Here is a 25,377-nt window from a genome sequence, read left to right as displayed (position 1 = left end):
CCAGCTCCAGATCTACAAACCAACCACCCGCAAATTATGGGATGCGTGTCACCTGTGCGTAGGTATACACCTCTATCAAATACTTGTCGAACCCGTGGCACGCAGAATTACTGCTGAATTGTGTCCCACATGTGGACCAACGCGCGTTTAAGTAGGCGGTGATAATGCTTTGGCTCATCAGGGTACAGGGTGGGGCATAAAGGATAGACTTAAAAATTTTCGTCACTCGTACTTCAAAAAAAAAATTATTTGCAGAATAATACTCAAATGATGACGACATTTTACAACACATGCGTGAAAACAAGTTCTCCCAGGTGAAGGCCTTTTTCAGCGATGTGCTTCTCAAGCCACTCTCGGAATTTGGCTGCGACCCTCTCTAGCATTGCTCTGTCAATTTCAACAACTTCCACACGAATGTTTATTGACTTAGATTTGATTGCTACTTCGGGATGTCAGTATAAGTGGGTGTATGATGAGAAGTTTGGTGGAAGTACTACTACAATTTGTAGTCGTCTTTTTACATCAGCTTCTCAGTGGTATCTTGATAGTACTCCTTTCTTTTCATGTAGAGGACAATTTGAAGCTTTACCTAGATATTGTTATGCTGTTGATACGGAAGCATGTGTTATACCTGTTGGTTTGGAAGCGTCTTTTGCAACTAGTTCCACATTAGCTGGTAATGGTACGCATGTTCCTTTTGTTATACATAATATTTATGGGTCTACTACACATGCTCATTAAACTATTAACGTTCAGGCTTCTGGAAGTAATAAGTCTATTTCTTCTATTAGTAAAATGGATAATATGACCACTGCATTTGAGGAATTAATGTGGGGTAATAGTGGACTGAGTAAGTACTATAGAGCGACAACTTTGCTTCGTACCTGGCCAGTTCATACACCACTGGTCATTAAAATTGCTACACCAAGAAGAAATGCAGATGATAAACAGCTATTCAATTCATTGGACAAATATATTATACTAGAACTGACATGTTACTACATTTTCACGCAATTTTGGTGCATAGATCCTGTGATATCAGTACGCAGAACAACCACCTCTGGCCGTAATAATGGCCTTTATACTCCTGGGCATTGAGTCAAACGGAGCTTGGATGGCGCGTACAGGTACAGCTGCCCAAGCAGCTTCAACACGATACCACAGTTCATCAAGAGTAGTGACTGGCTTATTGTGACGAGCTAGTTGCTTGGCCACTATTGACCAGACATCTTCATTTGGTGGGAGATCTGGAGAATGTACTGGCCAGGGCAGCAGTCGAACATTTTCTGTATCCACAAAGGCCCGAACAGGACCTGCAACATGCGGTCCTGCATTATACTGCTGAAATGCGTAGGGTTTCGCAGGGATCAAATGAGAGGTAGAGCCACGGGTCTTAGCACATCTGAAATGTAACGTCCACTGTTCAAGTGCCGTCAGTGCGAACAAGAGGTGACCGAGACGTGTAACCAATGGCACCCCATACCATCACGCCAGGTGATACACGCTACCAATGTGCGTTCACCGCGATGTCACCAAACACAGATGCGACCATTATGGTGCTGTAAACGGAACCTGGATTCATCCGAAAAAATGACGTTTTGCCATTTGTGTACCCAGGTTCGTCGTTGACTACACCATCGCAGGCGCTCCTGTCTGTGATGCAGCGTCAAGCGTAACCGCAGCCATGGTCTCAGAGCTGATAGTCCATGCTGCTGCAAATGTCGTCGAACTGTTCGTGCAGATGGTTGTTGTCTTGCAAACGTCCCCATGTGTTCACTAAGGGATCGAGACGTGGCTGCACCATCCGTTAGAGCCATGCGCTTAAGATGCCTGTCATCTCGACTGTTAGTGATACGAGGCCATTGGGATCCAGCACGGCGTTCCGTATTACCCTCCTGAGCCCACCGATTCCATATTCTGCTAACAGTCATTGGATCTCGACCAACGTGAGCAGCAATGTCGCGATACGATGAACCGCAATCGCGATGGGCTACTATCCGACTTTTATCAAATTCGGAAACTTGATGGTACGCAATTCTCCTCCTTACACGAGGCATCACAACAACGTTTCACCGGGCAACGCTGGTCAACGGCTGTTTGTGTATGAGAAATCGATTGGAAACTTTCCTCATGTCAGCACGTTGTAGGTGTCGCCACCGGCGCCAACCTTGTGTGAAAGCTCTGAGAAGCTAATCATTTGCATATTACAGCATCTTCTTCCTGAGGTTAAATTTCGCGTCTGTAGCACGTCATCTTCGTGGTGTAGCAATTTGAATGGCCAGTCGTGTAATTCTTGGGTTGTTCCTACTGGTGGTACTTCTGATACAACTGGAAATTATATATGTGTTGCACGTGATTTAGGTGGTCCTTTGTTACATAAAATTAATGCACAAGGAGTTGCACCGTCTATAGTAGATACCAGACGTCCGTTTTGTTATAAATATACTCCTCAGTGCGGTGTTTTTAAAACTATGGTTGAGTATTCATATCCACCTATTACAGAGAGTTGTGAATGGTTCAGAGTAAATAATACATTATTGAGTCTATACGTCGTATAAACTCGAGGTGGTGTAGTTGGTATTCTTGAAAAGCTTCCTTCAGATGTACGTGTTTCATGCTCGTATACACGTGACGTGAGGAAATCCCACAAAAAGTGGTCGCACAGGGATAATCTGGGGAACGAGGAGGCCGAGTAGTGTCGCAAAAGTGGGCAATGACGTGACCACGAAAAACAGTCTGAATAGCTCCCACCGACATTATTGCTGCTGAAACCAAACTCGCCGGACGGGAATACGTTTCCTTCTTAGTTTTAGTAGTAAGAATTCAGTGATCATCTGGCTAAGCTGTAAATAGGCTCTTTAGGTTTTTACGTTGGTGACGCCACGTGGCACTCTGTATTAAAACCGATGACTGTGCTGTGTGCAGTCTGTGGTTGGTTGGAATCATTGTTGGATTATTCGCTAGTGTAGTGTTGGATGTGAACAGCGCGTAGTGTTGGGAAGTTGGAGGTGAGCCGCCAGCAGTGGTGACGCGGGGAGAGAAATGCCAGAGGTTTGAGATGTTAATATGAGCGGACAATCTGGACATGTGCCCGTCAGAAAAAGGAAATTTGTCAAAATGTGTGTCAAGAATAAATATATAATCACTTATGAACAGTATTAAGGTAAATACATTGTTTGTCCTTGTAACATCCACGAGATAAATCTTAGCTACAGTACGACGAGAGGAAATTATGCCTCTAACCAATATCTATCCGACATATGAAAAAAACAGTGAAATAAATATTAATTATTTATATTATAATTTATGATGTAATTGGACATATCGATGTGTATCATACAAAGACAATGATAATTGTAAATTCCCTTTATTATCTGCGTTTGTCTTCCTTTGTTTTTACCTTTTGTTGGTTGGCTTTTGTAGGCTGAGGACGCAAGACGCATATCAAACTGAGGTCTGTTAAGAAATTGTAATTATTTGTTAATTATTACTTGAGAATAGAGTTCATTATTATTATAAATATGAGTGAATACTTATTTGTAACTTTAATTCCTCTCTCAGTAAGCATTATCTGTGTTAATTATTTCTTTCCGCTGCAAGGAGCGCAGCCATTGATGATAGCGATTTGTATCGCGTTTTTTGTCTATGTTTTTCTTAGAAAAAAATCAAATGTTTGCTTGATGAACCCTGAATGGTGCACAGACGAAAGTAACGTTTAATAAGCATTTCAAATACTTATCCTATTTGCTCTAACAATAGAAAGTCTCCATCAATTGTCTGCCGCCATCTTAACAATTATCTCAGCGGAAAATTCAAATTAACTCTGCAGACATAAATGCCGAAGGCAATAAAAATGTCTAAAATTAAATGTGCACCGGTGGTCCCGAACTCATTTTAATGAAAATAATTCGAATCATATTGGGTCTTTAAAAACAGTACTCATAGCACGATCCATATAACAAGCTTTTCTAACTGATGTATGGAGCCGAAATTAATTATGGACGAGTTGCGAAGAATATTGATTCAGGAAATGCACAACAGTGTTGTGCGCGGCTGATATTCGGTGGTTTTAATGATCATTTTGCTGAAGATAACTGCTTCCATCATACTCCATAGTTGTATAGAATCTGTTGTTTGAACTGTGATTTAGTGACACTTACACAACTTACAGACAACACTTTAACATGACGTTAGCTTCGAGTTCTTTAGGAACTTGACCAAATCTTTAGCTGGGAGAAAAATTATTTAGTAATTACTCACAGTAATAAAATAAGATTATCATTTTCATTTAAAAATTAGTTAAATACCAAACAACAGAATAACACATCGAACGCCACATCCTCTATCAAAATCTTTGATTTGTTAACTATATGCCTATCAGTAGTTAGTGCCTTCAGAAGTTAGAATCTTTTATTTAGCTGGATGTATTGGCGCTCGCTGTATTGTAGCAGTTGGATTAACAAATAGTTTTGTGAGGTAATTCATTCATTCAGGATAGGTTATTGTCAGTCAGGGCTATTCTTTTGTATGGATTATTAAAACTCAGATTGCGTTGCGCTAAAATAGTGAGTGTCAGTTTAGAAATGATCAGAATGAGTAAAGAGAAAACTCTCTGAGTACGTTCAGTTTTACTCAGATGTTTCAGTATCGAATAACGTAGAAGTTTACCAGCACAGTCATTCTTTTCACTCAAAGGGGAAGTTTCATAGAATTCTGGGGTTACAGGTACGGTGTTCCCAATCTCCTCTTGAGAAAAGTATGGACCAATAACATCAGTGCCAATTACAGCACACCAATCACCTTGGGACTACGTAATGGTGTCCGATCCATTATTTTTGGATTTTCACTGGCGCAATAGCGACAGTACTTCTGATTTACCATGCTATTCAAATGAAAATCAAGTTCATCACTCATAAACAAAACAATGTTGTCATTTTACTCAAGTACGGACCCCATTTCTCGATCAAAATTAGCCGGTCTCTAGGCACCATCACAATTTTGTAGGAATGAGGTCGTAAAATAGTTCAAATGGCTCTAAACACTATCAGACTTAATCTGAGGTCATCAGTCCCCTAGACTTAAAACTATCTAAATCTAAGTAACCTAAGGAGATCACACACATTGATGACGGAGGCAGAATTCGAACCTGTGACCGTAGCAGCCGTGTGGTTCTGGATTGAAGCGCCTAGAACCGCTCGGCCACAACAGCCGGCAATGAGATCCTAGATCAATAGGCAAAATACTTACTGAACAAATACTGACGCGCAGTTCAGCAGAACGTCTCCTGGCAGATTGACTAGGACTATAGAGTATGGCTTGCCGAACTATTCCAACATTTCCTCCAGTGCGTACTGAGCGAGGAGCCAGTGGAGGTTTTCTGTTCATCACTGTTGCTTTTAAACGAAGTTATTCAGGCCAGCGTAATATGGTATTGCGAGTGGGCAAGACTGAAATGGTGACGAAACTCCCACTGAACTGCAACAATAGACTCATTATTACACACAAAATTATAGTAAGCAAACACACAATGATGCACAGTCCACTGATCCATGACCTCGAATAAACAGTACGGCAGGAGCTACCAAACACGTGGCCAAATCAGTCATCCTACTCCTACAACTTGAGCCTGAAAATGTCAGTCCTTTCCATTTACTGAACAACAGTCTTAATCGCATTTATTGTTATTACACCGCCAACCGGTTTCAACCCGACGTAGGGGTCATTTTCTGGGCGTTTACTCAGTGAAAGTATAGATATCCGTCAGAAAGCCTCCATTATACACTAGTGAAAATTACGTAAATTTAAAATATGTTACCCATTGGTCGACTGCTGGTGGTGTCACTCCTGTCTACATAAGGGCAGGAAACAATTCTAGACTAATCCGTATGGGATTAAATAGCGTGATGAGACCACGTGAATAGACGGAAACATCCCCAGCGGCGATCAACGGCATTTAATACAGTTTATTATATGTAATTACTAGTCACCTTGATTTAACATAAATTTGAGTGACAGTAAATAACAGAAAACAGAACCATTCCATTTAAAAAGAGTTACAATTATAGTGTTAATTATAAAATAATAACAAATGTTCCGTAGTAAACTCGAAAATTTCGTACAAGTATATTACATTATGTGCCATAATCTAAAGTAAAGCAATTTGTGACACACAAAAACTGATTTCGCCTGTATTATAATACACTCCTGGAAATGGAAAAAAGAACACATTCACACCGGTGTGTCAGACCCACCATACTTGCTCCGGACACTGCGAGAGAGCTGTACAAGCAATGATCACACGCACGGCACAGCGGACACACCAGGAACCGCGGTGTTGGCCGTCGAATGGCGCTACCTGCGCAGCATTTGTGCACCGCCGCCGTCAGTGTCAGCCAGTTTGCCGTGGCATACGGAGCTCCATCGCAGTCTTTAACACTGGTAGCATGCCGTGACAGCGTGGACGTGAACCGTATGTGCAGTTGACGGACTTTGAGCGAGGGCGTATAGTGGGCATGCGGGAGGCCGGGTGGACGTACCGCCGAATTGCTCAATACGTGGGGCGTGAGGTCTCCACAGTACATCGATGTTGTGGCCAGTGGTCGGCGGAAGGTGCACGTGCCCGTCGACCTGGGACCGGACCGCAGCGACGCACGGATGCACGCCAAGACCGTAGGATCCTACGCAGTGCCGTAGGGGACCGCACCGCCACTTCCCAGCAAATTAGGGACACTGTTGCTCCTGGGGTATCGGCGAGGACTATTCGCAACCGTCTCCATGAAGCTGGGCTACGGTCCCGCACACCGTTAGGCCGTCTTCCGCTCACGCCCCAACATCGTGCAGCCCGCCTCCAGTGGTGTCGCGACAGGCGTGAATGGAGGGACGAATGGAGACGTGTGGTCTTCAGCGATGAGAGTCGCTTCTGCCTCGGTGCCAATGATGGTCGTATGCGTGTTTGGCGCCGTGCAGGTGAGCGACACAATCAGGACTGCATACGACCAAGGTACACAGGGCCAACACCCGGCATCATGGTGTGGGGAGCGATCTCCTACACTGGCCGTACACCTCTGGTGATCGTCGAGGGGACACTGAATAGTGCACTGTACATCCAAACCGTCATCGAACCCATCGTTCTACCATTCCTAGACCGGCAAGGGAACTTGCTGTTCCAACAGGACAATGCACGTCCGCATGTATCCCGTGCCACCCAACGTGCTCTAGAAGGTGTAAGTCAACTACCCTGGCCAGCAAGATCTCCGGATCTGTCCCCCATTGAGCATGTTTGGAACTGGATGAAGCGTCGTCTCACGCGGTCTGCACGTCCAGCACGAACGCTGGTCCAACTGAGGCGCCAGGTGGAAATGGCATGGCAAGCCGTTCCACAGGACTACATCCAGCATCTCTACGATCGTCTCCATGGGAGAATAGCAGCCTGCATTGCTGCGAAAGGTGGATATACACTGTACTAGTGCCGAAATTGTGCATGCTCTGTTGCCTGTCTCTATGTGCCTGTGGTTCTGTCAGTGTGATCATGTGATGCATCTGACCCCAGGAATGTGTCAATAAAGTTTCCCCTTCCTGGGACAATGAATTCACGGTGTTCTTATTTCAATTTGCAGGAGTGTATATCTATTCGTACACTTACGTAGAAAATATTGGGTCTAGAGAGCCTGGAAATTTTTACACATAATAAACGGAATCCAGGAGCGATGCTGAATGAACAAATAGTGTGTCACGATAATAAAAAAAATTTCGAGCTATTCGGAAATATTATTTTACACAATGATGCTACTTTTCCTTTTATTATTTCAATACTTTAATTCCTTTAATGGGTACTACAAAAGTGTCGTAAACTTTTATACTATCTTTAGATTTTTCAGTTTACCCTTGATTGTCGATATTTCCATAACCTGAACTAAGTGACAAATTCTCTGTGGATGACATACCGCTACCACGGCAACGGACGCCGTGGCCAGGGCAAAAATAACACCATACGAACACATCAGCTGCTACAATAGCGACGGCGTCCTCGCTGCACAGACTAGAGGGCGCCTGAAATACGCTTTGTAATCCATGGTAACGGTGTCCTCTCCACAAGGAGTACAGGGTGTTGTAGTCCTTCCATATTAACCGTTTTAGTAAATTGACTCTCATGTTTTCTACGTAAATTTACATTGTAAAACAAGACACCACTTTTTGTGTATCACAGATTGTTTTACTTTACATTATGACACATAATGTAATATACTTTTACGAATTTTACGAGTTGACTTTGGAACATTTGTTATTATTTTATTATTAACACTATAATTGTAACTCTTTTTACATGGAATGGTTCCGTTTTCTGTTACTTACTGTCACTTAAATTTGTGTTAAAGCAAGATGACAAGTAATTACATATAATGAACTGTATTAGATGCCGTTGATCGCCACTGGGGGTATTGCCGTCTATTCACTTGATCTCAGTACGCTATTTAAGCCCATACGAAGGGTTAGTCTCGCTGCCTTTATGTAGACAGGAGTGACAACACCAGCAGTCGACCAATGGGTAACATATTTTAAATTTACATAATTTTAGCTGTTGTATAATGGAGTCTTTCTGACGGATATCTTATAATTTCACAGTGTAAACTCCCGGAAGATGACTCCTACGTAGGGTTGAAACCGTGAAACGTCCCTTTTGAAAAATTAATGAATGATGTAATATTGTAGCATTAACTTAAGCTGTAAGCCGTGCTGATGTTCAAGACCATCAAAGTGGGTTAAAAGCTGAGAGCTATGTGGGGATATTAACCTTGCATTACTGCGCAACCGTTTCACCAGGTATCCAGTCTAGCTTACCAAATTCCCAACCAGACTAACATTAATTATAATCTTTTAATAATCATACGAAAACCGGTGATAAATATAAAAAAGAGAATTTAAATAAAAAGAAATAAATCAGTTTATATTTGGAAATTTATTTTAACATTGATCATTGAAATTTCAGCATATTAAACTTGATTCATAACTAAACTGGTGCCTTATTTAGAATTGTGAAAATGTGAGATTGTAATCTTACGGAACACATCAAATAGGGAGCCAAGATTGGGAGAGTGCATACAACACTACATTCATAAAATAACACACGAAGAACATTGAAACGTATGCGAGAGGAAATTAACCACAACCAACCGATTCAATTTTCACCCAAAGAAGTTACATTCGTAGCGCAATCCTGTCCGTCATGTAATTACCACACACTGGTATACTAAATTCATACTAGCTCTCTGTGAAACCTTCCCGAAAAAAATAGCTGAGGGCTACTTTGATGCTTACACCACATGCTTCACGTGGCCAACTTGGTTTACACAAATAGTGTAACTCCACAATAATTTTGATAATTACAATAAATTAGATCGAAAAGCAATTTACAAAAGAAAAACCTCGAACTGGTTACTATCGTCTTACTATTAACCTGATGGATCAAACAATTGTGTAAGCACGTGGTACTGGTCTCACAAAGTACACCCCACGTGGGTTGAACATAAAGAAAAGTTGCTATATTGAAAAATATTGTTAAGGCGAGACGTTATAATCTCACGCACATTCGCACTTAAGATTGATGATCTTAGTTAGAGTTACTGATCAACACGTGGTTCCACTTTACTCACAAAGTAGTGACAAAGCAACTACTGGAAAATATTCTGAAGTTCACACTCGAAATACACTGCGTTGCAATTTAAGACAACATTGGATATTTTAGAGCTAAACCTGAAATAAAGGTGATTAAATTTTCAGTTAGGCTGAACTTAAGAAATCCATTGTCCTGCGGACTTAGCAGACACGCGCTTAGCCGGAGATCTTACCACTTCAGACGCTCGCCACCGACTGACTGACCTGGGCCCCTACCAAGTGTGCTTAGGAGCTACAAACTGAAGTGACCAGAGGGGCAGCTTCCTATACCAACATGACAAGGGACGGACAGAACCATACTAAGGATAGAAACCTCTTTGCTTTTAGAAAGCGTAGCTACCCCTGTTCCGACGTTGGTCCTACTGTTCTCTAGCAGCCAGGCTTGTCTGCTACCATCAAGCATGCAACTAGAAATACATTTGCTCATTCATTCTTTCACACAGAAGGAAAGGGGAATGACAGAATCTTATCATATACTGTATATAAAAGAAAGCAGATGTAGGTTCCGTATGAGACTGTGTGACATGAATTACATATAAACTGTGTTTTAAAGTGTAGTAGTGTGACAGATCGTTCTTGTTTATGTGTAAAAGTAACACTGCTCAGTCTCCTCCCAGATAGTCAGAAACACCACAGTAAACTTAGAAGAGGAATTTATGCCGTAAATGGCAACAGATTTAAGAAATTAACATGAAAGGAATCCAACAGAGACCTCTCATAACCCCAACGCCCCGGGAAAATACTGTGCAGGGATTTTTCTGGCCATGCTAGGACATTACCAAGCAGGCTTCTCACACCCAACTTAAACCAAAAATGTAAAGAAAAGGCAAAAGGTCACCAGCTACTTGCTAAAACACAACAATTTCAACACATCTTTAGAATCTACTAATTTCAAAGAAAAAAATAAACAATCTGTGACACCTATTTAAAAGATAATGTAGACCTAATTCGGTCAGCAAGTAAAATCAATGGTTCCTGTGTCATTAATATGAAAACAATTTCTGGTTGTTACCCTTATGGAGTTCGCCAGTATTTGCTCATTGCAAGACTCAACTGATCACAGGAAATTTTATGACTGTTTATTAACAAGTAAAATTTATGAAAATAGCAAAGGGGCCACAGCAATTTAAAAAAAAAAAACATGAAAATAACATCAGTATTATAAAGCAGAACATTACAATGCACAATCCGCAAAAGCAAAAAATAAAAGATAAGAGAAAAAACATGTTTTACAAAGTGATAATTGCAAAAATAATTCTATATCTTATAAAACTAATAATTTGTAGAATTAAAATAACTTTGTGGCACTAATTTAATCACTCTACTATATTTCAGTTAGTTATCAAACAGTGATCACTGGGTCATTATACTGAAACTACAATTAATTATGTGATTGTTACCCTTAAGGGGTTCCTCACTATAAATATGCCCCATGCAAAGGCTAATCGATCACTGTCCAATGAGCATGAATAGCTATCTGACTGATAAACGAACCAATTCCAGAGGAATGAATTTACGAAACAAAATATCACAAATCTAATACAACACACAAAAACAAACCTTGAGAAATAAAACAGCTCTGAAATTACAGTAGTCAACGTCTACAAAAAAACACCAATAAATAAAACACCTGCAAAATACAAGTCAGTCTAAAAAAAACAATAAATAGAACACCTGCAAAATACAAGAGTCAGTCTAATAAAAACCAACAAATCGAACTCTTGCAAAACACACGAGTCAAAGTTTCTCTGACAGAACACACGTATATGCATTGGACTAAGAACCGTATAATCACTTTCACTGGCACATTCAGTAGTTCCACTGTTCCGAGGCACAATTACGAGGGGGAGGGGGGGGGGTCGTCTCCGCAGCTGTCAGTAGGGATTTTTTTTTTTATCTGTTGCGTGCAATCCCGCCATCTCTGCCCTCTTATGAAGTTTCTCATGGTGGCCCGTGTCACGTACATCTCGATTTGGTTCCATGTCTGTGTTGTCAAATTCGTGCGGTATCCTTGTTTGACACGCAAGGTTGATATTCCTGGGCAAGGATGACACTTAATGGCTCTTCTTTGTGCCACCCTTAGCGACCAGAGAACATCGAACCATGATTAACTGTCGCTTGACAGTGGGAATCCGTCAGGAAATGTCGATAGGCGTCGTTGACGTCTGCAAGTTTCTCTGGACAGTACCTGTGAAAAGGCTCCACGCCCCTTTATCCCCTGTCTTCTGTCGTTTCACCGCGCCCGTCTCGCCACGGTCGCGTGCGTGTGGTGCGTTGCCAGAAGATGGATTTCCGCGTGGTGGACCGCTCGTCCATCTCAGGTCACCGCCTCCACGAAGGGTCGCACTGGTGCGGCCGCCCATTAGCTCCAGGTGCAAGGGAAAGTGTTTGCCGCGTACCCTTCTTTTGTTATCGACCCCGCTCCCGAAGTGGCCCGGCTGACAGTGTGTCCTGCTGGGAAACCCGCCGGTTTACAACTAGTCCTCCTCCTCGCTGCTCGTCATTTGACTATTTCAGGGCCACGTAAATTACACAAACCACAATTCATCTTTCACCTTGAAGGGAATCAATATACTGACGAAATCCACAGACAGCGCTTTACATACTCAGCTATAAAGAACAAAAAAGACATTTATCATCAATATTAACATATCATCGCATATTGGGAAGCCAATGGTTAAACAATCGTATTATCGCAACCTGTTTTCAAGATTCCAAACTTACTCATTCCTTTCTCAGAGTTCTCCTATCTTAAAATATTCATACAGCACGCATAATATAGTAAGAGATCCTCATTTATACTGACAGATATAGAGTAGTAATAGATAGATAGTAGCACTGAAAGCAGGAAATCAGAAACACGGCTACTAACAGCTGGGGACCTGGGTTTGCCAGACCCATAATACCCACGGATCGGATATTCCCCTGAGTACTGCATTAATTCAACACAGATCTTGCTTCTCTCAGGAACGACTCTTTTCTATGTACACCAAAAAACCATAAACAGCATTTCACTCGTTCACAAAGAAACCTTTTATCTTCACATTTGGACCAACTTAAATCCTAATTGCAAAAGGAAAGAAAAAACTAAAAACATCACTTCAATCAATCACATAGAAACATCTTTTTCATTATTTTTACCAACATATTATTCAAAACGCATTTATCACAAATGTAAAATAATGAATTGTTTCTCTTCACCGTCCTCTCTAGTCCTCACTGTCCTTTCTACTCAATGTATGGTTTTACGTTTGACACATGGTGTAGCCCTTTTGATTTCTTCGATCGAAGAGTTTCAACTTCTATGGCGTTTTCATGGGGAATCTTCCTAATCCGATACGGGCCGTTAAAGAGATTAAAATATTTCTTGCAGACACCTGACCGTTTGTTAGATAGTATGTGTGATCTGATAAGAACTTTTTGTCCTACATGAAATACTGTTTTTCTCACGTTTTTCTTATACGCCTTGACTCTGGCTTCTGCTGCACGCTTGATGTTGCGTAAAGCTATGTCAACAATTGCGTTCCGGCGTAGTCTCGGCTCTAGTGGCCAAGGCACCACCTCTTTGATTTTGCTCGGGGGCTCCTTGTTTTTTAGCACAGTGATTGGCGGAAGCTTTGTTGACGTATTAGGCAACTCATTAATTATGTTCTGAAATCCTTTTAGGTGTATGTCCCACGACTGCAGCATAACCTACATAATTTTCCTAATTCACGCATAATACGCTCACTGGGGTTCGAGCTGGGGTGATATATATATGTTTAATTCTCCTTCGACCCCCCTGTGGGTTCGGGGGTAAGAATGGGCCCACGGTATTCCTGCCTGTCGTAAGAGGCGACTAAAAGGAGTCTCAAACGTTTTGGCCTTGTGAGATGGTCCCCTAACGGGTTTGACCTCCATCCTTCTAAATTTTCCGAAGAGCGAGCCGATTGGGGAAGGGCGCCTTACAAGGAGCGATGTGTCCATCAAGCATTACCATCTCTAGCCAGGTTTGTCGTCATCGCTTAGCAGTCCCGCTCACCTACCATCTCTTGGGCGTGGATTTGTTCTTGGGTGCGGTTTCTTGCAGTCTGCTATGCTGTGTCGCTTTATGCGCCAATGACGATATTGGACTACATCACCTAAAATCCAGCACGGTAGCCAGTCCGTTGTGGTGGGGCCGCCATGTACCCTGTTGGTTGTAGCCCCCTGACTACACAGGGATCACTCTGCTGATGCCAGCGCCGTTAACTCCCCACGTATGCCAAGGAGTAGATGCCTATCTCCTTGGGGCATTGGGACTCCCGGCAATGGCCATCCTGCCAGGTGGTCGTTGCTGAGGCTGGGTGGCGCCCGTGGGGAGGGCCCTTGGTCGGAGTAGGTGGCATCAGGGCGGATGACCCGCAATGAAGCGTGGTACATCATCTCTTGCTGGTGGCCAGCCGCCAGCAGTCTCTAAGCGTTCCAGGGCTCAATACAACGCAACTACATATGACCCCAAATCGTTCCCCTCCCTGGCTACACCATGGGAGGAACGAAAGACTAAGGATGCCAGCGAACCATACTCGCCCCGCTACCTGGTGTGTACGAGAGCTGATGGTGAATCCTTTACATCCATGAAGCCTCAGTTCTTCGTCGAGCACTTAGAGGACAAGTTCGGGGAGGTGGAGGGCTTGTCCAAAATGCGCTCGGGCTCGGTTTTGATCAAATCGGCGTCCTCCGCCCAGTCCCGCCGGTTACTCGATTGTAACAAGCTGGGGGATGTTCCGGTTACAATCACGCCCCATAAGAGTCTTAATATGGTCCAGGGCATAATATTCCATCGGGACCTTCTATTGCAGTCCGATGACGAGCTTCGCGCCAATTTAGAGCGGCGAGGTGTTCACTTCGTCCGGCGCGTACATCGTGGTCCAAGGGATAAGCAGGTTGCCACCGGTGCCTTCATCTTGGCCTTCGAGGGTGACACTTTACCTGAGAAGGTCAAGGTGATGGTCTATCGTTGTGACGTCAAGCCCTATATCCCTCCCCCGATGCGGTGCTTTAAGTGCTGGAAGTTCGGGCATATGTCTTCCCGCTGTACTTCCAGCCTCACATGTCGAGATTGTGGACGCCCATCACATCCCAATACTCCATGTGCTCCGCCTCCCATCTGTGTAAACTGCGGAGAGCACCACTCACCTTGCTCGCCGGACTGCAGGATCTACCAGAAAGAGCGCAAAATCATGGAGTATAAGACCCTGGACCGCCTGACATACACTGAGGCCAGGCAGAAGTTCGAACGCCTCCATCCTGTTCGAATGACTGCCTCTTACGCCGCGGCTACTACTGTTATGGCCCCATTGGCTCTCCCTCAGACTGCCACCTCTCAGAGCCGGAATGCTACACCTGCCCCCTTGATGGTGGGGGGCACTTCACTCCCTGCTGCTCCTGCACTACCTGCCTCAGGAGCAGCAACCCCCCAACCATCGGGGACATCAGTCCCCACTTCTAAGCTGGGGAAGCCTCAAACTTCCCCTGCTCGAATAGCACGGAAAGGGTCCCTTGGGTCCCTTCCTTCCCAGGTTTCCGCCTCTGGGAAGGGTGACGTCAGCCAATGGAAGAAAAGCCCTGATCGCAGGGCTTCCCGCTCCTCCTCCGTCCCGGAGACTGACTCGCTGGAGCCCTCCCAGCCAATGAAACCCAAGGCCAAGGACCACGCGGTGGCATCCACCCCACTGCTCCCTACAGGCTCTGCGTCCGGGGATAAGGTGGAGATCCGGGCGTCCGCTGAGGACCTGGATCTCGCCGGACCCTCAGACGCCATGGAAGCAGATTGTACTGGTCCTCCATCGGTGGCAGCAGGTGACCCAGTGGCGTGATCTGCCTCCTTGGCCCCTTCACGCCTTTTTCGGACATGGACAAAGCAATACTCCAGTGGAACTGCAGCGCTTTTTTCCACCACCTTGCTGAGCTTCGCCAACTCATCAGCAGTCACCCTTTCCTCTGCATTGCCCTACAGGAAACTTGGTTTCCGGCAATGCGGACCCCTGCCCTACGTGGGTATCGGGGTTATTACAAGAACCGGGCAGCTTATGATAGGGTATCTGGTGGAGTCTGCGTCTTCATCCTTAACTCTGTCTACAGCGAATGTGTACCTCTTCACACGCCTTTAGAGGCTGTCGCTGTAAGGATGTGGTCGCCTCAGCCTATTACTGTCTGCAGTTTGTATCTTCCGCCAGATGGTGATGTCTCGCGTCATGTGTTGGCTGCATTGATAGCACAACTGCCTCCTCCTTTTGTGTTACTGGGCGACTTTAACGCCCATAACCCTCTGTGGGGTAGCGCCGCGATTACTGGCCGGGGTAGAGATGTCGAGACTCTTCTCTCGCAGCTTGACCTCTGCCTCTTAAACACGGGAGAGCCGACACATTTCAGCGTCGTCCATGGCACATTTTCGGCCATCGACCTTTCTATCTGCAGTCCCGGACTTTCACCATCCATCCACTGGAGTGTCCATGACGACTTATGTGGTAGTGACCATTTCCCCATCTTTCTGTCACTACCACAGCGTCACTCTTCTGAACGCCCCTCCAGATGGGCTCTGAATAAGGCTGATTGGGGCTTGTTCTCCTCTCTCGCCACTATCGCACCTCCTTCCCCTGACACCATTGATGCGGTGGTTCAGTTGGTCACCACCGGCATCGTTTCTGCGGCGGCATCTGCGATTCCCTGTTCATCCGGGTCCCCTCGGAGGAGGACTGTGCCTTGGTGGGCGCCCGAGATCGCAGAGGCGATTAGAGATCGCCGGCGGGCTCTTCAACGCCATAAGCGGCACCCGTCCTTGGAGAACCTCATCGTTTTTAAACAGCTCCGTGCCCGTGCCCGACGCCTTATTCGCCAACGGAAGCAGGAGTGCTGGGAACGGTATGTTTCCACCATTGGCGTCCGTACCTCTGCATCGCAGGTTTGGGCTAAGATTAGGCGACTCCATGGCTATCGGCCGCCTGTCTCTGTCCCTGGGCTTTCGCTGAATGGAGTGGTGTGTACTGACTCCGACACGATTGCGGACCGGTTAGCAGCGCATTTTGCTCAGTGTTCCGCATCTACGAATTACCCACTGGCCTTCCGCTCCCGGAAAGAGCGGTTGGAAAGTTGGAGGCTTTCCTTTCACACGCGCCACGCGGAGTCGTACAATGCTCCTTTCAGCGACTGGGAATTCCAGAGTGCTCTATCTGCTTGCCCTGATACGGATCCTGGGCCAGACCGCATCCACAGCCAGATGCTGAAACACCTCTCTGTGAATTGCGAGCGACGCCTCCTAGATGTTTTCAACCGCATCTGGGTTGAGGGTGTGTTCCCGTCTCAATGGCGAGAAAGCATCGTCCTCCCCGTGTTGAAACCTGGCAAGAACCCGCTGGAGGTGGACAGCTACCGCCCCATAAGCCTCACCAACGTTCTTTGCAAGTTGCTAGAACGTATGGTGAGCCGGAGGTTGAGTTGGCTCCTCGAGTCTCGAGGCCTTCTGGCTCCGTCTCAGGGTGGGTTCCGCAAAGGCCGCTCTGCCGTCGATAATCTGGTCTCCCTAGAGTCTGCCGTCCGTACAGCCTTTGCACGCCGCCAACATCTGGTTGCCGTCTTCTTCGACATGCGGAAAGCGTACGATACGACTTGGCGATATCACATCCTGGCCACACTTCATGGGTGGGGTCTTAGGGGCCCGCTCCCGATTTTTATTCAGAATTTTCTGTCGTCTCGTTCCTTCCGCGTGCAAGTTGCTGCGTCCCATAGTTCCTCCCGGGTCCAGGAGAACGGGGTCCCACAGGGGTCTGTCCTCAGTGTCTCCCTGTTTTTAATTGCGATCAATGGGCTCGCTGAGGCGGTGGGATCGTCCGTCGCAGCTTCGTTGTATGCAGACGATTTCTGCCTCTACTACAGCTCCGCTGGCATTGCAGTTGCTGAGCGCCAGCTGCAGGGCGCTATCCGCAAGGCGCAGTCGTGGGCTGTAGCGCACGGCTTCCAGTTTTCGGCCGCTAAGACCTGCGTTGTGCATTTCTGCCGGCGTCGCACGGTTCACCCTGAGCCACGCCTTTACCTTGACGGTGAACCTCTTGCTGTGGTAGAGACGCATCGGTTCTTGGGACTGGTATTTGATGCCCGGTTGACTTGGCTGCCTCATATTAGGCAGCTTAAACAAACATGCTGGCGGCATTTAAACGCTCTCCGTTGCCTTAGCCACACCAGATGGGGTGCCGATCGGTCCACCCTTCTCCGGCTGTATCAAGCGCTGATCCAGTCCCGCCTTGATTATGGGTGTGTGGCTTATGGTTCGGCGTCGCCATCAGCGTTGCAATTGCTGGATCCCATCCATCACTGCGGGATCCGACTCGCCACAGGAGCATTTTGGACAAGCCCTGTTGACAGCTTACTTGTGGAGGCTGGTGTTCCTCCATTGCGGATCCGGTGCGACCGACTTCTGGCCGCTTATGCTGCCCACGTTTGTAGCTTGCCAGGGCATCCCAACTACCGTCTCCTGTTCCCGCACTCGATCGTCCATCTTCCAGACAGGCGGCCCCGGTCAGGGTGTACGATCGCGGTTCGCATCCGGGCTCTACTGTGTGGGATTGAGTTTTTTCCTCTCCCGCCTGTTTTCCGGGCCAATCTCCGTCTGCCCCCTTGGTGTGTGCGCCGACCATGCATTCGGCTGGATTTGGCACAGGGTCCGAAAGACTCGGTCCCTCCTCCGGCCCTCCGCCGCCGCTTTGTTGCTCTCCTTGCCGAGTTTCCCGGATCTGCCGTGGCCTATACCGACGGTTCGATGGTCTCTGGTCGCACTGGTTACGCTCTTACTCTAGAGGATCATTGTGAGCAACGGTCGCTGGCACCCGGGAACAGTGTATACACTGCCGAGTTGGTTGCCATCTATCGCGCCCTAGAGTATATCCGCTCCCGCTCAGGTGAGTCCTTTGTCATCTGTAGTGACTCCCTGAGTGGTTTACGAGCTCTTGACCAGTGCTTTCCTCGTTCCCGTCCGGTTAAAGGCCATCCACGAGTCGCTCCATGCTCTTGCCCGTTGCGGCCGCTCCGTGGTCTTTATTTGGACCCCAGGTCATGTCGGCATCCCGGGCAATGAGCGGGTTGACACGCTGGCTAAACAGGCAGTGAGTTCACCGGCTCTGGAACTCGGCCTTATGGAGTGTGATCTCCTGTCGCTTTTGCGCCAGAAAGTGCTTGGTGCCTGGGGTGACGAGTGGCGCACCCTGCCCACGCCCAACAAACTTCGGGCGGTGAAGGAGACGACCCGTGTGTGGCGCTCCTCCATGCGGGCCTCTCGGAAGGACTCTGTCGTCCTCTGCCGGCTGCGCGTTGGCCACACGTGGCTGACGCACGGCCATTTGTTGCGCCGGGAGGACCCACCGCTATGTCGCTGCGGGGCAGCTCTGACGGTGGTCCACATTTTGGTGGACTGCCCGCTTTTAACAGGACTCAGGCAGACGTTTGCGCTGCCTGATACCCTCCCTGCCCTTTTATGTGATGACGATGCTATGGCGGACCTCGTGTTGAGTTTTATTCGGGCAGGGGGTTTTTATCGTATGATTTGAGTGTTTGTCCTTTTATTTCCTGTATTGACTTGGGCCTTTGGCCTGTGGTTTTAAACTGTGGGTTTTAATGTCATTTGGTGGTTGGCTTTTCCTTATTTTCATGGTCGGCCAACCACCTTCACACTCGGTGCGATTTTAGTTCCGTTTGTCTGGTCTTTGTCTGCCTTTCTTGTATTGTGTCGTCCCTTCTCTCAGTTCTCCGTTTTTAACGACTGACCGTTTTTATTTCGTGTGATTTTATCGTGGAACAAGGGACCGATGACCTTAGCCGTCTGGTCCCTTCAATCCCACACCCAACCAACCTTCTCCTTCGAAGCATCCGCTGCCAGTATTGCGATCTAAATTGTGGTCCATTATCCGAGATAACTCTTTTCACATGCCCTACTTCATGCAGAAACTGCTTTGTAAATGCAGTTGCTACTGCCCTTCCTGTGGCCCGCCTCAACGGAGTCAGATCCAACGGAGACCTTTCAATGACTATGCTGATAAATCCCTTACCTTATTTGCTTTTCAAACATCTGAGCAAATCTGAACGTACTCAGACACTTCTCTCTTTACTTATTCTGAACTTCACTAAACTGACACAATATTTTTAGCGCAACGCAATCTGACTTTCAATAATCCCTACAAAAAAATGGCCCTGACTAACAATAACCTATACCTTTCATGAAACACTTACCTCACAAAAATCTTCGTTACTCGGAACTACTGCAGTACAGCGAGCGCCACTACTGCCAGCTAAAGAAAAGATTCTAACTACTGAAGGCACTAACTACTGATAGGCATACTTAGCAAATGAAAGATTTTGATAGAGAACAAACAAAGTATTTACCTTAATACTGTTCGTAAGTCATTTAATGTATCTCAGTTCATCACATCCAGTCTTACAAATTTACTGTCTCTGATGGACACACGTCCAGATCATCCACTCTGAAAACTGCCATCTCACTCCCCACATCCACCACTGCTGGCGGCGCAGCGCTACGCGTTGTTCATATCCAACTGCCCAACACTACAATAGCGAATATTTCAACAATGCCAACCAGCCACAGACTGCACACAGCTCAGTCAGTTATTTTCATACAGAGAGCTACGTGGCGTTACCAATATAAAAAGCTAAAGAGCCTACTTACAACGGATGGCGGTATAATAAATGCGATTAAGACTGTTTTTGAATAATTAATTTATCGTACTAATCGCTTATTGATCTCCACAATCATGTTGTCCAAAAATCATTCCTTTGCGTCTCACTCAGCAGCCCTACACTTGAGGAGTACCGATTTTACGTGAGACACCCTGTAGAAGAGTAATTGAGACGTGTGGGGACGAGACTTAATTTGCGCACGATTGCCTGCGAAGCACGCAGTACCGTGTGTGGCCGGCTTAATCCGCTAGGCGACGCGCGTCCTCGGCAGAGGTCGCCAAGGTTGTTGACCGCGGCCGGGTTGCGCCGGCGTCGCCGTCGGTATTACGGCGGCCGCCCCTCACCACGCACCCTCCTCCCTCCGCCCTCCTCCCTCCCTGTACCTCCTGCCTCGTGGCGCTGTCTGCGGCGGAGGGCCGACACGGAGTCAGCCGCCGCGACGGCGAGTGAAAGTGAGAGCTGGCCGCTGCCGCTGCCGCCACCAGAAGCCGTCTCCAGTCGGTCGTCCGCGCGCCACCGAAGAGGCCCCCCAGCCAGCGAGCGTTCGGGTCGAAGACGTCGCTACTGAGCTCCGCAGCCGGACTGCACTCTGCCTGCCGGGACTGTCCGCTAGCCGTGGGAAGGTACGTTTGCAACATCGACACAGTGTCGTAGTCGCCGTCACAGTCACTCTCGTCATTGAAAATTAAATAAATTAGAATTCTGTGGTGTCACGGGCAGCGCTGCAAAATGGTTCAAGTAGTACCTCGCTAACAGGAAACAGAGGGTGTCAGTGCAAGGGACTAGTGAATTAAGTCATCATCAGCATGGCAAGAAATTACATGTGGTGTCCCACAAGGATCCATCTTAGGGCCATTGCTTTTTCTTGTGTACATTAATGATCTCATCAGTTACACTGCCAGAAGCAGAGTTCATTTTGAAACTTCCTGGCAGATTAAAATTGAGTGCCGGACCGAGGCTCGAACTCGGGACCTTTGCCTTTCGCAGGCAAGTGCTCTATCAACTGAGCTACCCAAGCACAACTCACGCCCCGTCCTCACAGCTTTACTTCTGCCAGTATCTCGTCTCCTACCTTCCAAAGTTGTTGTCATCGTCGTCATTCTTTCTGTTGTTGTTTCTGTTGTTGTTGAGAATGGTGTCAATTATCAGGCAACAAAAATGCGTTCTGCATTGCATTGTGATTGGTGGCCAAAATTTTGTAAAATAACAAACTAAAACCTTTCTTTAAGGGTTCTGGCCCTCATGTATTCCTGACCTGGTTATTCTGGGCGCTATCTGCGATGTATGTTAACTGAAGAAAGCTTCATAAGCCAAGATCGCTAAAAGAGCATTTTATTGGATGGCCGAATCCGACAGAATTATGTTTTCATCATCGGATTTTATGCTTCTGAATTTGTACAACGTATTATCCAGCAGTGGCACCGGCTTTGCCGGAGTGGATACGCCGGTTCCCGTCAGATCACCGAAGTTAAGCGCTGTCTGGCGTGGCCGGCACTTGGATGGGTGACCATCCGGGCCGCTATGCGCTGTTGCATTTTTCGGGGTGCCCTCAGCCACGTGATGCCATTTGAGGTACTCCACCGAACAGTAGCGGCTCCGGTCACAGGAAACCATCAAAACAACCGGGAGAGCGGTGTGCTGACCACACGCCCCTCCTATCCACATCCTCAACTGAGGATGACACGGCGGTCGGGCGGTCGCGATGGGCCCTTTGTGGTCTGAAGACGGAGTGCTTTTATTATCCAGCAGTGGAAAGGTGCGTTCACACTAGCAACACCAATGTCGTCGTCGTCGTCGTCGTCGTCGTCGTTGTTGTTGCTGTTGTTGAGAATGATGTCAACTGTCAGACATAGCAAACATGTGTTCAGCATCGCGTTTGATTGGTGACAGAAAATTTTGCAAAATAATAAATTAAAACCTTCTTTTTAGTGTTCTGTGCCTCATATATTCCTGATCTGGTCAGTCTGGGAGCGATCTGCGATTTATGGTAACTGAAGAAAACTTTACAAGCGAAGATTGCTACAGAAGCATTTTATTGGCTGACCCGTTCCAACTGACCTGTGCTGTCATCATTTGATCTTGAATTTGTACAGCATACTATGCGACAGTGTTAAAAGTCCGTATGTACACCCCACTACCATAAAGATCAGTACACATCGGGGTGTCGAATGTAAACTGTACTGCGCCGACTACAAGTATTGGTATTCATTACCAGCTGGCAACTCGTAAGCAACACTCCATTGTTCCCCACATCTGCACAGGAGAGACTTGCTCCACACAAGCGATTCCTAGTGTCATCCAGGAATGTATATCAGATGATCTCCATTTAGATCTGCTAAGAAGATTGAAATTGGTGTTCCAAAGTTAAAAATTAACAGCTTAAGTGCAATCACTATTTAAATAAAATACGACATCACTAGCTTGCTGGTTTTCCTGGAACAATATCGCAAAGAAGTTTTAAATGTAAGCACTGTTGTTCGCGCCGTTGAAATAATGTAAGTGATATTCCTAGAATGGGTGCTAAATAGTATCTGTTGGCTGAGATGAACCTACCACCAATGTGCACTTGGCCGTTACGTATTGTCCTGCCGTTAGGCATTTGAACTGAAATGTCTTATGCTGTGGCATTATTTCATTCAAACTTCATAGCGTATAGAAATTGTATCTTCCTTGTATTTACTGCAGACAAGAAATAACAACGAATTTCAGTAATTAATCCGCGTCTAGACGTCACGATTTTAAAATTTAGTGGCCTGGATCCCGTAGGAAGATTTAATTAATCCTTTCCCCGTGACGCATGCGATAACCAAAAATAGCTTTGTAACGTCACAACCGAATAGTCTGTAGCAGTATTATCGTTGTCGACCACCGTTTCACATTTATTGTCATGCAACCTATAATCTATACTTTCATCTATTGTGCCCATATCACTTGACACCAATTGCCTTTTCAAGCAGTTTTCCATCATTAACTGTGACTAATGACACTTTCACTGCCAGTTTCTAATAAGCCACTCCTAGCAACGTTAACTCAAACTCCACCGACACTCTGCTGTGATTTAGCTTTACGCTCACCAAATCAAGTTATCTTTGTGATCGGACACATCTGAATGTCCTCGTTACTGGTGCCGAATTGTGACGTCAGAGTGTTATCGCCAGCTACTGCATACGGCACGAGAAGGATCAACAAACTCTTCCTGAGAGATCCTCGAAACTAAATTCTAAAATCACGAAATCTAGACATAAATTAACAACTTGTGATGCTTATTCGCGGTTATTTGCAGCCTGAAACATACGCAAGATAGATGCAGTTCTTATATGCTACTAAATCTGAATGAGATAATTATTAATAGGTGCCCCAGCACTTACTTTGTGTACACAGTCTGACAAGAGAAGTGAGGCGCCCAGAACACATGCTCAAATGTCAGTGTACTTCGTCCACATATACACCATCGGCCAGTATGTAAATTCTGTGCGATAGCTAAACCAGCCACCAGAGTGCGTTAGAGCTGTTCGTGTTTAGTGTTGTTACCAGACCTGGTAGGATAACGTCATAGGCGTGTGCAGCGTCATATGTTCAGTGGTGACTGTGGAGCACGTGGAGACGGCGCCTACACGTGTTAAATCTCTGCCAAGTGCTGATTACGCTGTCTCACACGTGTACGCGGCTTCTCCGTGCCCTTCAGTTATCAGTCAACATCTAACACACATCCCACTACATATCCTATCCTGGTAATAATCCTAAACGTGAACAAACTAAGGTATTATGACTGCTGTTCTACTTGTCACGGAGAATTGAAGATCATTTTCACAAATTCAGCAGCTACAAAAAAAATTGGAAACAATTTATTGAATTACTTGAACTATATACATTGCTGATGTTTCTCAAAATTGTATTTCACAAATAAACCGTGGATCCATAATACAGCAGTAGAAAACATTTCTATCATCTAGTTACAAATAAAAATATCTGTAAATATCGTTAATCTTTAAAAAAATTGAAAATATAGAGATTAATCGCTTTATAGCAGTAACATTCTATTGTATTTTAATATACTGAACAAATAATTCAATAAATTGTTTCATTAAGTTACAGTAGATCACTATTTTCATTGTCACGATCACAGCTACACTGTAGCGCTTTCCCATAGAACTATCGAGCTACTTCTGAGGCTGTATCAAAAAATCTCCTAGTTTCTTTACGTGACTGGATTTGTGATTTCCTGTCAGAGGGTCACAGTTCGTAGTAATAGAGGGAAAGTCATCGAGTAAAACAGAAGTGATTTCTGACGTTCCCCAAGGTAGTGTTACAGGCCCTTTGCTGTTCCTTATCTATAGAAGCGATTTGGGAGACAATGTGAGCGGCCGTCTTCGGTTATTTGCAGATGACGCTGCCGTTTATCGACCAATAAAGTGATCAGAAGATCAAAACAAACTGCAAAACGATTTAGAAAAGACATCTGAAGGGTGCGAAAAGTGGCAGTTGACCCTTCGGTTAAACGATAAATCAGTCTAATCTAAACCCCATAAATTTAACTAAATACCTAGGTATGACAATAACGAAAAACTTAAATTGGAAGGAACACACAGAAAATATTGTGGGGAAGGCTAACCAAAGACTGCGTTTCAGTGGCAGGACATTTAGAAAATGTAACAGACCTACTAAGAAGACTGCCTACTCTACGCTTGTCCGTCCTCTTTTAGAATACTGCTGCGCGGTGTGGGATCCTTTCCAGGTAGGACTGGCGGATTACACCGAAAAAGTTCAAAGAAGGGCAGCAGCTTTGTATTATCGCGAAATATGGGGGAGAGTGTCACTGAAATGATATAGGATTAGAGCTGGACCTTCCGTTGTGACGGAATCTTATCACGAAATTCCAATTGCCAGCTTTCCCCACCGAATGCGAAAAATTTTTGTTGTTGCCGACCTACATAGAGAGGAACGATCACCACGATAAAATAAGGGAAATCAGAGCTCGTACGGAAAGATACAGGTGTTCATTCT

General features: G+C 45.8%; 1 protein-coding gene across 2 annotated transcripts in view; it reads left to right on the top strand.

The window, feature by feature from the left end:
* The window catches only part of LOC126292057 (organic solute transporter alpha-like protein), a 336,266-nt gene that overhangs the window by 39,833 nt on the left and 271,056 nt on the right, over positions 1-25,377 (top strand). The window contains exon 1 of one of the 2 annotated variants that reach the window (XM_049985862.1): positions 20,826-20,996. The exons of the other annotated variant lie outside the window; for it this stretch is intronic. The gene's annotated coding sequence lies outside the window, so the exon portion shown is untranslated. Of the gene's footprint in view, positions 1-20,825; positions 20,997-25,377 lie in introns of those variants that run through there. 2 annotated transcript variants of the gene reach the window in all.

The sequence above is a fragment of the Schistocerca gregaria genome, chromosome 9 (assembly GCF_023897955.1).
Source record: "Schistocerca gregaria isolate iqSchGreg1 chromosome 9, iqSchGreg1.2, whole genome shotgun sequence".
NCBI lineage: Eukaryota > Metazoa > Arthropoda > Insecta > Orthoptera > Acrididae > Schistocerca > Schistocerca gregaria.
The sequence above is the reverse complement of the archived record's forward strand: the minus strand, read 5'-3'. Positions and strand labels throughout refer to the sequence as shown.